Source organism: Phyllobates terribilis, unplaced genomic scaffold (genome assembly GCF_046119375.1).
Source record: "Phyllobates terribilis strain yellow unplaced genomic scaffold, ASM4611937v1 Scaffold_30__1_contigs__length_15301838, whole genome shotgun sequence".
In the NCBI taxonomy this organism is placed as follows: domain Eukaryota; kingdom Metazoa; phylum Chordata; class Amphibia; order Anura; family Dendrobatidae; genus Phyllobates; species Phyllobates terribilis.
The window spans coordinates 6,904,242-6,915,381 of NW_027362790.1; the positions used below are offsets into that span (position 1 = coordinate 6,904,242).

At 42.8% G+C, this 11,140-nt stretch overlaps 2 non-coding genes across 2 annotated transcripts; both read right to left on the minus strand.

Moving 5' to 3' along the window:
• Window positions 1-3,558: 3,558 nt before the first annotated feature.
• LOC141179771 (U2 spliceosomal RNA) lies at window positions 3,559-3,746 on the minus strand. Its single transcript, XR_012255744.1, has one exon. It is a non-coding gene; the product is annotated as a U2 spliceosomal RNA (small nuclear RNA).
• A 6,319-nt stretch (window positions 3,747-10,065) lies between these two features.
• Window positions 10,066-10,258, minus strand: LOC141179706 (U2 spliceosomal RNA). Its single transcript, XR_012255694.1, has one exon. It is a non-coding gene; the product is annotated as a U2 spliceosomal RNA (small nuclear RNA).
• Between the last annotated feature and the right edge of the window lie 882 nt (window positions 10,259-11,140).

An 11,140-nucleotide genomic window follows, 5' to 3' on the forward strand; every position in this document is an offset into this window, starting at 1 on the left:
AAAGGGAAGCACGCTCATTTTTCTCTGGGGATGCATAAACATTAATAAGACGACAGGTAAAACCATTTAAAATAACATGAGTTGATAAGGCACGACCTGGAACTATTTCAGTGATGGATAAAACATTAACATTTTGACATTTGAATAAAATCCCAACCCCGGCAGCTTTATTTTCATTTGACCCTGACCAAATAGAGGGTCCTGCTGACCAGTCCATTTTTAAGTTGGGGTATGACAAATCGTGATCAATACCGCATTCTTGCAGGAAAAAAATGTCAAAGTTCAGAGTCATTAACCAAGCAAACAAAGCAGCCCGTCTAACAGGGCTCTTTAGGCTTCTCACATTTAGTGAGGCAACACGGATTTCTGCCATGTTAGGTGTTTTTTATTGATTCATTATACTCTGAATCTGAATCAATAATTTGTGACAGAGAAGGTGAAGGAAGGGATGACACAGTTCGTAAACTGTCCGTTTCATCTGAGTCCGTGAAATCCTCAATTAAGTTAGTCCCCTCTGGGCTGAGAATTTTTGCAGCACTAGATAGAAAGACTTTACGGGACATCTGAGGCAGGTTATGCTCCTCCTGCGCCTCTTCACGACTTCTCTTACCACTGGCGCTGAGATCCATCCGATCCTCCGAATCCACCCGATCCTCACCAGGCACTGCAGCAGGTGGAATACCCGCAGACCCTCCAGGAGCACCAAGGGACATCATCTCCGGAGCAGGATGACCATCAGGACCAGCAACAGGTTCACCAACCACTGCACGACCTCTATCATCCAGGCAGGCAACAGGACATCCATCAGGAATGGTTCCAGGACATGAATCTGGACTGGCATCAGGACATCCATCTGGACTGGCATCAGGACATCCATCTGGACTGGCATCAGGGCATCCATCTGGGTTGGCATCAGGACATCCATCTGGATTGGCATCAGGGCATCCGTCTGGATTGGCATCAGGGCATCCATCTGGATTGGCATCAGGGCATCCATCTGGATTGGCATCAGGGCATCCGTCTGGACTGGCATCAGGGCAGACATCTGGTCCAACATCTGTGCTGGCATCAGCAGGGGTATCTGGATGGACATCTGGATTGGTACCAACAGCTCCAGATTGTCGCCTCTTTTTTGGTTCCCTCTCATTTCCGCTCTGAGAAGGTGCCATCTCCCCACCAGGTGAAACTTGGACCCCTGCAGGAGTAGGCAAAGGCGTGACCTCGGCTACAGAGGCCGGATTTTTCCGCAAAGGTACCGACTGAGCATCGACTGAGTCAGACTGTTTTTGACCTTTAGTAATGTCCACAAAGCTTTTTCTGGGGTCACCCGGGCTGACCCTGCTGGCATCAGCAGGAACTCCTGCGGAACTAGCCGCAGGCGCCCGAGAGCCACCACGAGACCTTGTCCGCATCGGACAATTACTGAACAGGTGAGTAGACATTCCGCACCCACTGCAGGTCTTACTGTTCTTACAGTCCTTTGAGGCATGACCCCATTGTCCACAGTTGTGGCACTGACTCATCCGCTCGTTCTTACAATCGCTCTGTATGTGACCAAGGTCACCACACCTACGACACCTGAATGGTTGTCCATCATAGAAGAGGTAGCCATGGTCTCTTCCCAGCACCACTGTGGAGGGGGGGTGCATAAGGCCTTCTACACCCCCAGGGTCAAGTCTGAAGCGTACCATAAAGCGTCGTTTCCCATTCCAGAAACCGCTCCGACCTTTGACGTTCCCCGTAAATCTGACAGATGTACAATATCTGCTCAGAAAAAGCTCAATATCATCTGTGGACACATGGGGGTTAAACATGTATACCACAAGGGGAACGTCAACTCCGCCATAGAGACCCGTAAAAATCACTCCGTCCAACAGCTTGCTGTTACGGTGGCCCTTAACGCATTCGTAAAAGTGCTGGCAGGCAACCTTGGTCGAGAACGTGAGAATATATGTACTCTGCCCCTTCTCCTGCAGGCAGTAAACATCATGATCTTTCACGTTCAACAGATCTCTCAAAATCTGTACATAGAACTCACGGGGGTTGTCATATCCGACGTGGTTTGCTGGAACCTCGATACGCACCGAGTTCCTGATCTGGCCGGAGCCAGTGGAAAATTGAAATGAACAATAATAATAATAATAATAATAATAGTTTATTTTTATAGCGCCAACATATTCCGCAGCACTTTACAAATTTTAGGGACAAGGCATCTCACCAAAGTGGCAAAGGCTTACCATCACTACGGGCTCGGCCTTTCGCCTGGGGATCGCAACTTGTTGCCCGGGGACTAAGCCAGCTCCCTAATAGCAGCAGGGGGGTGAAGTCCCACCAAAAGGTGAGACGATCCCCCCAGGCCAAGGAGCCGGGTACCCCGGGCACCTCTCAGCCAAGACCAAGGCAGCAACTGTTAGATCACTGAACCTGATCTCAGCCAAAAGGCCGAGAAGCGATAACCAGAATTGGTTTCGAACTACGGAGCCACCCAAGGATCCTGAAAAGTCCATTTGTGGAGATGAGCTCCTGGACTCCCGTTAAGAAGACATGTTGTCAACCTCTAGATCCCTTACATGCCTGCACTTTTCGGCTTGCTGCTGCTGCAATCCACGCGTTTTAGATCTGCATAACTCCACCTCTTTAAACACAGCACCCTCACCCCCTGCTGTTCCCACCCGCCTCAACACCGTTGGAAGGGAGGAGAACCAATTAAGGCGCGGGGTGGGGTGGAACGAGCAGCTGTCTACCCTTAGCAGGAGGGCTGCTGATTACTTACCTCTCCTGCTGCTGCTGGCTGTCCAGCAGCAGACTGAAGGTGGCTGCTGCTGTGCGCAGGTATATAAAGGCTCAGAGCCTATTATGACACGCGCAGCCAGCGTTCCATTGCCACATTCCATCTACTGCAGGCAGGATACCTGGCTGGCTGAATGTCACTGAGAAGCTCACAGAGACCGCCATAAGCAACAGTTTAACAGAATGCCACAGACTAATCAACCAAACTTTTTGGGTTGGGTTCTCTTTTATAGTCTGCAGGCATTAAATGAAAGAAGTCAGTGTTCCAGCAGAGGGAGACAACGTTTCAGAAAAGGCATTGTAGCAAACCAAAAAAGAAATTTTAAGCGCAGCAGAGTAACCAGCGCACATACCTGTTAGCTCAGGTGAGTTTAAAAGGCTGCTGTTGATAACAAGGGCATTTGCTAAATAGATGGTGTGTGTGCAACAATATACTGAAAGGTCAATTATATTGTGCAGCTTATCTCACCACCTGTAGTTATTTAGGTGAAAGCTCCAAAATGCTTGCCTAATATGTCTGTTTATCCAAAAGGAAGTAAAGAGGGAGAGCTAGATAGATAGCATTGCATTACATTACATGGCAATGCAATGCACAGTTGCTGAAGTTGAACCAAAATGAGCTTGTCATCTGGCTTCTGCAACTTTGAACATGAAAAATCCAATGAGGAGAAGCAAAGCCAAAGAGTCCATCCCAAAATCCGACAAACAAGCAAAATGAACAAAAGACATTGAATTCAATTCTTTCTGATTTTAGAAACTGCATTAAAGAAGGGGTGCACCGGTCCTGGAGATACTGCAATACCAGGTCAATGCGTGGAGTGGACAGAGCAAGCTCTTTTTCCATCTCCCTGTTCTAAAAATCCATTTAATATATGGTCCCCAGATAGGGGACGTATCAGATATTAAACTGATAAGAACAGATTTTTTTTTGATTTGGCTATCCCATTCGCAGGGATAAAACCGTTTATTTAAAACTTAAATAAATTTACATACATTTGCATAAAATTAAATATATTCACAAAAAATTACAATATTTTATAAAACAAACCATAAATTATATAGACTTTTAGGAGATAATAAAACCAACAAAGATTCATATTATTGTATTCCACAAATTTACATGCCATTTGTTTGCTAAAACCACATTCTTTTTCCTATCCAATAAATAATAAATATACATCTCACTTAGACAGAATCCCAAAACATCATCCACTGATAACACATCATTTTTAAAAAACAATATGTTTCGGGCCTTCCAGAGAGCGAGTTTGGCGCAATTCAGTGTCTTCCTTGCTATTAGGGGGAATAATCTTCGCCAGAATGTCTTCGCAAAGTCACAAGTCCATAATAAATGTCTCACTGTCTCCTCTTCTTGGCATCTGTTTCTTGGGCAGATGGCAGATCCCACAAATCCTCTTCTGTACTGGAATGCCCAACAAGGAAGACACTGATGCGCACAGCTCCAGGCCATATCTTTCTGCACATTGAAAAGATAATTTACATTAATCATTTTCCATATATTTACAGTTTGTTCATCATCATAATTCCCAATATCACATAAAACCTCCTGTTTACAAAATTCTTTAATCAATTTTTTACTATTTCTTATTTTTTCAACACTTTTTCCCTCTAGATTAAAATTTTTTACTATTTTCTCTAAAATAACATAATGCTTTGGCAGGTTAAAAGCGTATGGGGAAGATAAAACAGTCTTAAACCACCCAAACCTTCTCATAAAAAACCCAGCATTAAAGCGCATAAAAAAGGACCAATAGTTATCTTTAAAAAGGGAATTAAAACAGAAACAGAAAAATTTTATTAAAAGGAACCTGTTAAAATCTGGAAAGTCTTTGCCTCCTTTGCATTTTGGTTTTATCACGGTCTCTCTCTTTAGTTTCTCCATTTTTGAGCTCCAGAAAAAGGTAAAACAAGCTTTAGTAATTTTTTTCAACATATTCTTTGGGGGAGGGAATACCAGACTAAGATATAAAAGGAGGGGTAAAATCACCATTTTTATAATCAACACTTTACCCTCCATGGTTAATTTCCTCAAGTTCCACATGCTTATTTTTGTGTTCACCTTCTGGGCTACTGATTCCCAATTATTAAGACCATCATTTAATTCATTAAAAGAAACACCTAAAATAGTAATAGAACTTGTTACCGGAATGTTTACATCGAATAAAACCATATCACCAATATTTAAGATATTACATTTATTAAAATTAACCTTAAAACCAGATCCTATGCAGAAAGACTGAATCTGTTTAAGAGACAATTGCAAAGATGGTGAATTACGACATAAAATTGCTACATCATCCCTATAACCAATTATTTTTGCTTCTAGATTTTTCCCACCAGGTAGAGGTACACCACAAATTTTATTATCATCACGGATTGTACATAAAAGAGGTTCCAAGGCACAGATAAAAAGTAATGGTGATAAGGGGCACCCCTGCTTCACCCCAGATTTTAAAAGAACATCCTGCGTTTTAAAACCATTAACAACAATTTTGCTTGTACAATCTTTATAAAAGGCTTTAAGAGACAATAAAAAACATTCCGGTATACCCAATTTCTCTAAAACCTTAAAAAGATAAAAATGAGAGACCCGGTCGAAAGCTTTTTCAAAATCAATAGATAAAATGGCCATCTTCCCTTTTCTGTGTTTAACATCCTCAATACAATCTTTAACTAAATTTAAATTATCCCAAATACTGCGTTCCGGTATCCCACACACTTGATTTGGGTGAATTATTTTTCCAATTACCTTCTTTAGACGATTTGCACAAATTTTTGCCATGATTTTATAATCGCTATTTAAAAGTGTTATTGGTCTCCAATTCTTTAGATCTGTTTTATCTCCTTTCTTATACAGTAAAGAGACTTCACCTTTTTTCCAAGAAGTTAATAAAACCTTTTTTTTAAAAACTTCAGTAAAAAGATAAAACAAATCGTCTTTTAAAACATCATAAAAGGTCACATAAAATTCTATGGGGATACCGTCAGAACCAGGTACTTTTCCGCTTTTAAAACTCTTTATGGTCTCTAAAATTTCCTGTTCTGTTACATCCTGGGATAAAAACTCTTGTGAATCAAGGTCTAAATAGGAGGTTATTTTTTCCAGGGAATTGTGCATTATTTTTTGATCGATTATTTTATTATTAAAAAGATTTGAAAAATATCCATGGACTTTATCTAAAATTTCTTTCATATTTTTTTCACCATCTATATTTTCAATACAAGTTTTCTTATCTCTAATTTTTTAAAAAAAATACCTGGAGCATTTTTCATCCTCTTCCACATGTCTGACTCTGGAACAGAATATCAGCTCTTTCCCTTTTTGCTCTAGACATCTTGTAATCTCCTCTTTTAACTTTAAAATATCTCTTTCTACATCCAATTCATTTGCTTTAAGTTTATATAAGGTTTGGAGATGGATATTTAAATTATTATAAAACTCTAATTTTTCTTTGGCTTTATTTATACTTTTTTTAATAAAAAAATCCTTAATTTTTATTTTCATTTTTTCCCACCAAATGCTCATTGACATATTAGGTTTTTTGTTTTTTTTACATTTTTTATAAAAACTAATAAAGTCTGATAAAACCTGGGGATCATTTAAAAGAGATGCATTCATTTTCCAAGACTTTTTACCACTTCTCTTATCTACGTTTGTTTTTATATTAAAATACAGCATTTTATGGTCAGAGAAAATATTAGTTTGGGCCTCACATTTAACAGGCAATATATGTTCTGAACCAAAAATAAAATCTATCCTCGAGCTACAATTTGCATTGCTCCAGGTGAAGCCGGCCTCCTCTGGACTAGATTTATTACAATGCTTATAAATGTCTGTTAACCTGTAATCATGGATAATATCACTTAACATGCCAGAAGTCTTATCATAATTTCTACTTACAGACTTGGTGCGCTGACTTTCACCTTTTAAAATACAGTTAAAATCACCAGCTAGGATAAAAGGTTCAGATGTATTAATAAAAAGTGGTAAAATCTCCAACATTTCTGCCCTTTCATTTTTATCCGGAGACCCATAAAAATTTAAAAACTGCCATTTTATATCATTAATAAAAGCTTTAACCAATAAAATACGCCCTGGCAAAATTTCTTGAATAAAATCAATACGAACATCACCTTTAAAAAGCATAGCTACCCCTGCCGATCCCACAGCATTAGACCCGGACCAGACAGATGGGCCATGCTTCCAAGCTTCCTCATATTTTTTATAGGACAAGGTATGTGGGATATTGCACTCCTGAAGAAAAAACACAGATGCCGTTAAACATGAAAGAAAATTAAAAAGCGTTATCCTTCTATTTCTGGATTTTATACCCCTCACATTTAGGGAAAAACCAAGTAGTTCAGCCATCACACAGAATAGGTTAGGATGTTATATCACAGGGACAAAAACTTTAAAACCTATCCGTTGAACCGGCCAGACCACTTGTACTCGTACCGCTCTCATCTCCTGATTGCACTGTAAGAAGTGAATCTTCGGAGGAGGAACAAGACTCTTCAAGTAAATGACCCGCAGCTCTGTATGAGAAGCTCGGGAGGCGACAGATTGGTGCAATTCCCTGGGTCTCCATGGGTTGAGCATTTAGGTCCTTGTCAGGTGGGTCCCCAATGGGCCTTGCCGACCCTGTCTGACCTACGGGAGGCCGACAACTGGGAGTAGGTTGTGCACAGGGTAGAGACCCTGAGTCCTCTGAGACAGCAGGGACCGGAGCCCCACTGGGAACAGCGGGGTCCGGAACCCCCGGGGGCCCAAACTCCACCTCCCCGCAAGGAGAAGTGTCCATTTGTTCTCCCCTAACTACGCCATCAGGACAAACCTTTTTCCCCCTTTTTTTCTTATTCTTGGAACCCACCTTGCACCACTCCTCACCTTCAGACTCTGAACCCTGATTAGGAGACCCTTTTGCACCTTTGTCCTTTTGCACCTTCCTTTTGTCCGCCCTCGCTTCTGTTAGCCAATTTTTAATTACGTCAGAGTCATCCTTCATTGCCTCAGAAAGCACCTCCTCCTCTGGCACGCCCTTTTTGGCTCCTGAGGCTCCAGATTGTTCCTCCTCCTGCGGAGAGGTCTGGCCTTTTGGTTCAGGTTCGGATGTCTTGGTCCTTCCTTCTTGTCCCTGTTCCTCCTCTCTACACCTGTGTGGACAAGAAACATAAAAATGACCTGGGGTTTTACAAAAACTGCACTTTTTTTCATGCATACACTCTTTTGTGCTATGTTCACAACTGGCACAGTTTCTACAGGTCACCGCACAACTTTCTTTAGAGTGACCATATTTGCCGCAATTCCTGCAAAAGACAGGCATCCCAGAAAAAAAAAAGTCAGCATTAGTATGCCCTATTTTGAAACGGGCCGGGGGAAGTTTAATACCATTAGGAAACTCTGCATCCCTTATACAAGTCACCAGAAATTTCCATTTAGATGTCCAAATATGAAATTCATTTAGCACCTTTCCAATACATTTAATATTTTTGAAATAAGGTGCTAGAAAACATGTTAGTTCGACAGAGCTTATGAAAGGAGAAAAGACTTTCACTACCACCATTTTTACCTCATCCAGGACGTGCTCAATAATCTGTATTCCCTTTAATACTGGGCTATCCTTTTCCCGACTTGCTCTAATCAGAACATCCTGAAAAATACCTTGTCCTGTAAAGGTGATGTCGTAGTCTCCACGTTTCGGGTAGTCTTGGATGGATAGAATTTCGCTTATCTGTACATGGAATAAGCCCTCGAGCACGTCCTGTACTACATACCGCAGATTCCTCTCGTCAGCGCCACCATCTGAAAAATGAATACGAATTGTATTCTTAAGCCTCGCATACTGAGGAACGAGGTTGGGGTCAACCTCCATCTCACTCGCCACAAAGGAGCAAATTCACAATCGCTTGTAAATCTGCACTTCCCAGGGTCTTGTAGTAAAGAACACCTGAGAAGCTAGGGGGATCGCAGCCCGTTGCTCAGGGACTAAGCCCACCTCCCAATAGCAACAAGGGATTAGATCCCACTACAAGAGTGGGACCCGCACCCAAGGCCGAGAGGCGGGGTACCCCGAGCACCTAGAGAACCCAAACCTGATGACAGATAAACAACCACCAGATCTGAGCCAAAAGGCCGAGAAGCGATAACCAGAATTGGTTTCGAACTACGGAGCCACCCAAGGATCCTGAAAAGTCCATTTGTGGAGATGAGCTCCTGGACTCCCGTTAAGAAGACATGTTGTCAACCTCTAGATCCCTTACATGCCTGCACTTTTCGGCTTGCTGCTGCTGCAATCCACGCGTTTTAGATCTGCATAACTCCACCTCTTTAAACACAGCACCCTCACCCCCTGCTGTTCCCACCCGCCTCAACACCGTTGGAAGGGAGGAGAACCAATTAAGGCGGGGGGTGGGGTGGAACGAGCAGCTGTCTACCCTTAGCAGGAGGGCTGCTGATTACTTACCTCTCCTGCTGCTGCTGGCTGTCCAGCAGCAGACTGAAGGTGGCTGCTGCTGTGCGCAGGTATATAAAGGCTCAGAGCCTATTATGACACGCGCAGCCAGCGTTCCATTGCCACATTCCATCTACTGCAGGCAGGATACCTGGCTGGCTGAATGTCACTGAGAAGCTCACAGAGACCGCCATAAGCAACAGTTTAACAGAATGCCACAGACTAATCAACCAAACTTTTTGGGTTGGGTTCTCTTTTATAGTCTGCAGGCATTAAATGAAAGAAGTCAGTGTTCCAGCAGAGGGAGACAACGTTTCAGAAAAGGCATTGTAGCAAACCAAAAAAGAAATTTTAAGCGCAGCAGAGTAACCAGCGCACATACCTGTTAGCTCAGGTGAGTTTAAAAGGCTGCTGTTGATAACAAGGGCATTTGCTAAATAGATGGTGTGTGTGCAACAATATACTGAAAGGTCAATTATATTGTGCAGCTTATCTCACCACCTGTAGTTATTTAGGTGAAAGCTCCAAAATGCTTGCCTAATATGTCTGTTTATCCAAAAGGAAGTAAAGAGGGAGAGCTAGATAGATAGCATTGCATTACATTACATGGCAATGCAATGCACAGTTGCTGAAGTTGAACCAAAATGAGCTTGTCATCTGGCTTCTGCAACTTTGAACATGAAAAATCCAATGAGGAGAAGAAAAGCAAAGCCAAAGAGTCCATCCCAAAATCCGACAAACAAGCAAAATGAACAAAAGACATTGAATTCAATTCTTTCTGATTTTAGAAACTGCATTAAAGAAGGGGTGCACCGGTCCTGGAGATACTGCAATACCAGGTCAATGCGTGGAGTGGACAGAGCAAGCTCTTTTTCCATCTCCCTGTTCTAAAAATCCATTTAATATATGGTCCCCAGATAGGGGACGTATCAGATATTAAACTGATAAGAACAGATTTTTTGATTGAATATATCTTTTATTAGCACAAAAAATAAGTTAACAGACAGTGTACAGTGCCGCAGCCCAGTACACACAGAATTCTACATCATATTTACATAGCATGAGGATACGACGCACTAACTAGACACATCACACCCCTATGCTACACAAAACTCTCAATCTGAAAGAAAAAGCATGTCAATCAATACAGTACGACGAACCGTGATAAGGGATGGGGATTGGGAAAAAGGGGATGGGGAGGGGAAAATCACAGGCCCGAAGCTTTATTGAAAGACAAGACACATAAGGGGAGAGGGGGAGGAGGGGTTTAGTCCTCATCCTCGTCCTCCGGACCGTCCACGATGGAATAGTCTCTGAGCAGGCTGTGGATCAGCCTGCGGCAGTCCTGGATGGACATCCTCTCCCTCCTCAAGATGAGCCGGTTCCTGGCGACTAGTGTTGAGCCACCCCCGTAGTGTTCGAGTTCGGTTCGGTTCGTCGAACACCCGTGTGTTCGCCGAACTGTTCGTCGAACTGTTCGTCGAACACCTTCGAACACCGTTAAAACCAATGGCAGTCAAACAAAAACACATAGAAACACATAGAAAACACCTTCAAAGGTGTCCAAAAGCTGACAAACTGCTCAGAAGACACAACTAACACATGGAAAAGTGACAAGTACATATAGTCATGCGAAAAGAAAAGAGGTGGAGGAGTAAAAGGAGGGGGAGACACAGATATAGGCATGTCATGCCCTTCTAAAATCCAAAAAGTGAGAAGCCGAGACAGCCAGTCCGCTCCTGCCCGTGCCACCTCCGTGTCGCCGGGTTTGTGCCAGAGCCGCGGTGAACCCTGACGGCCAGCCCCCCTCTCCCAATACTGGTGCCTGTCCGCTGGTGGGTCGAGAGAGCCCCCCTGTGGTGGAGGCAGCTCTAAGC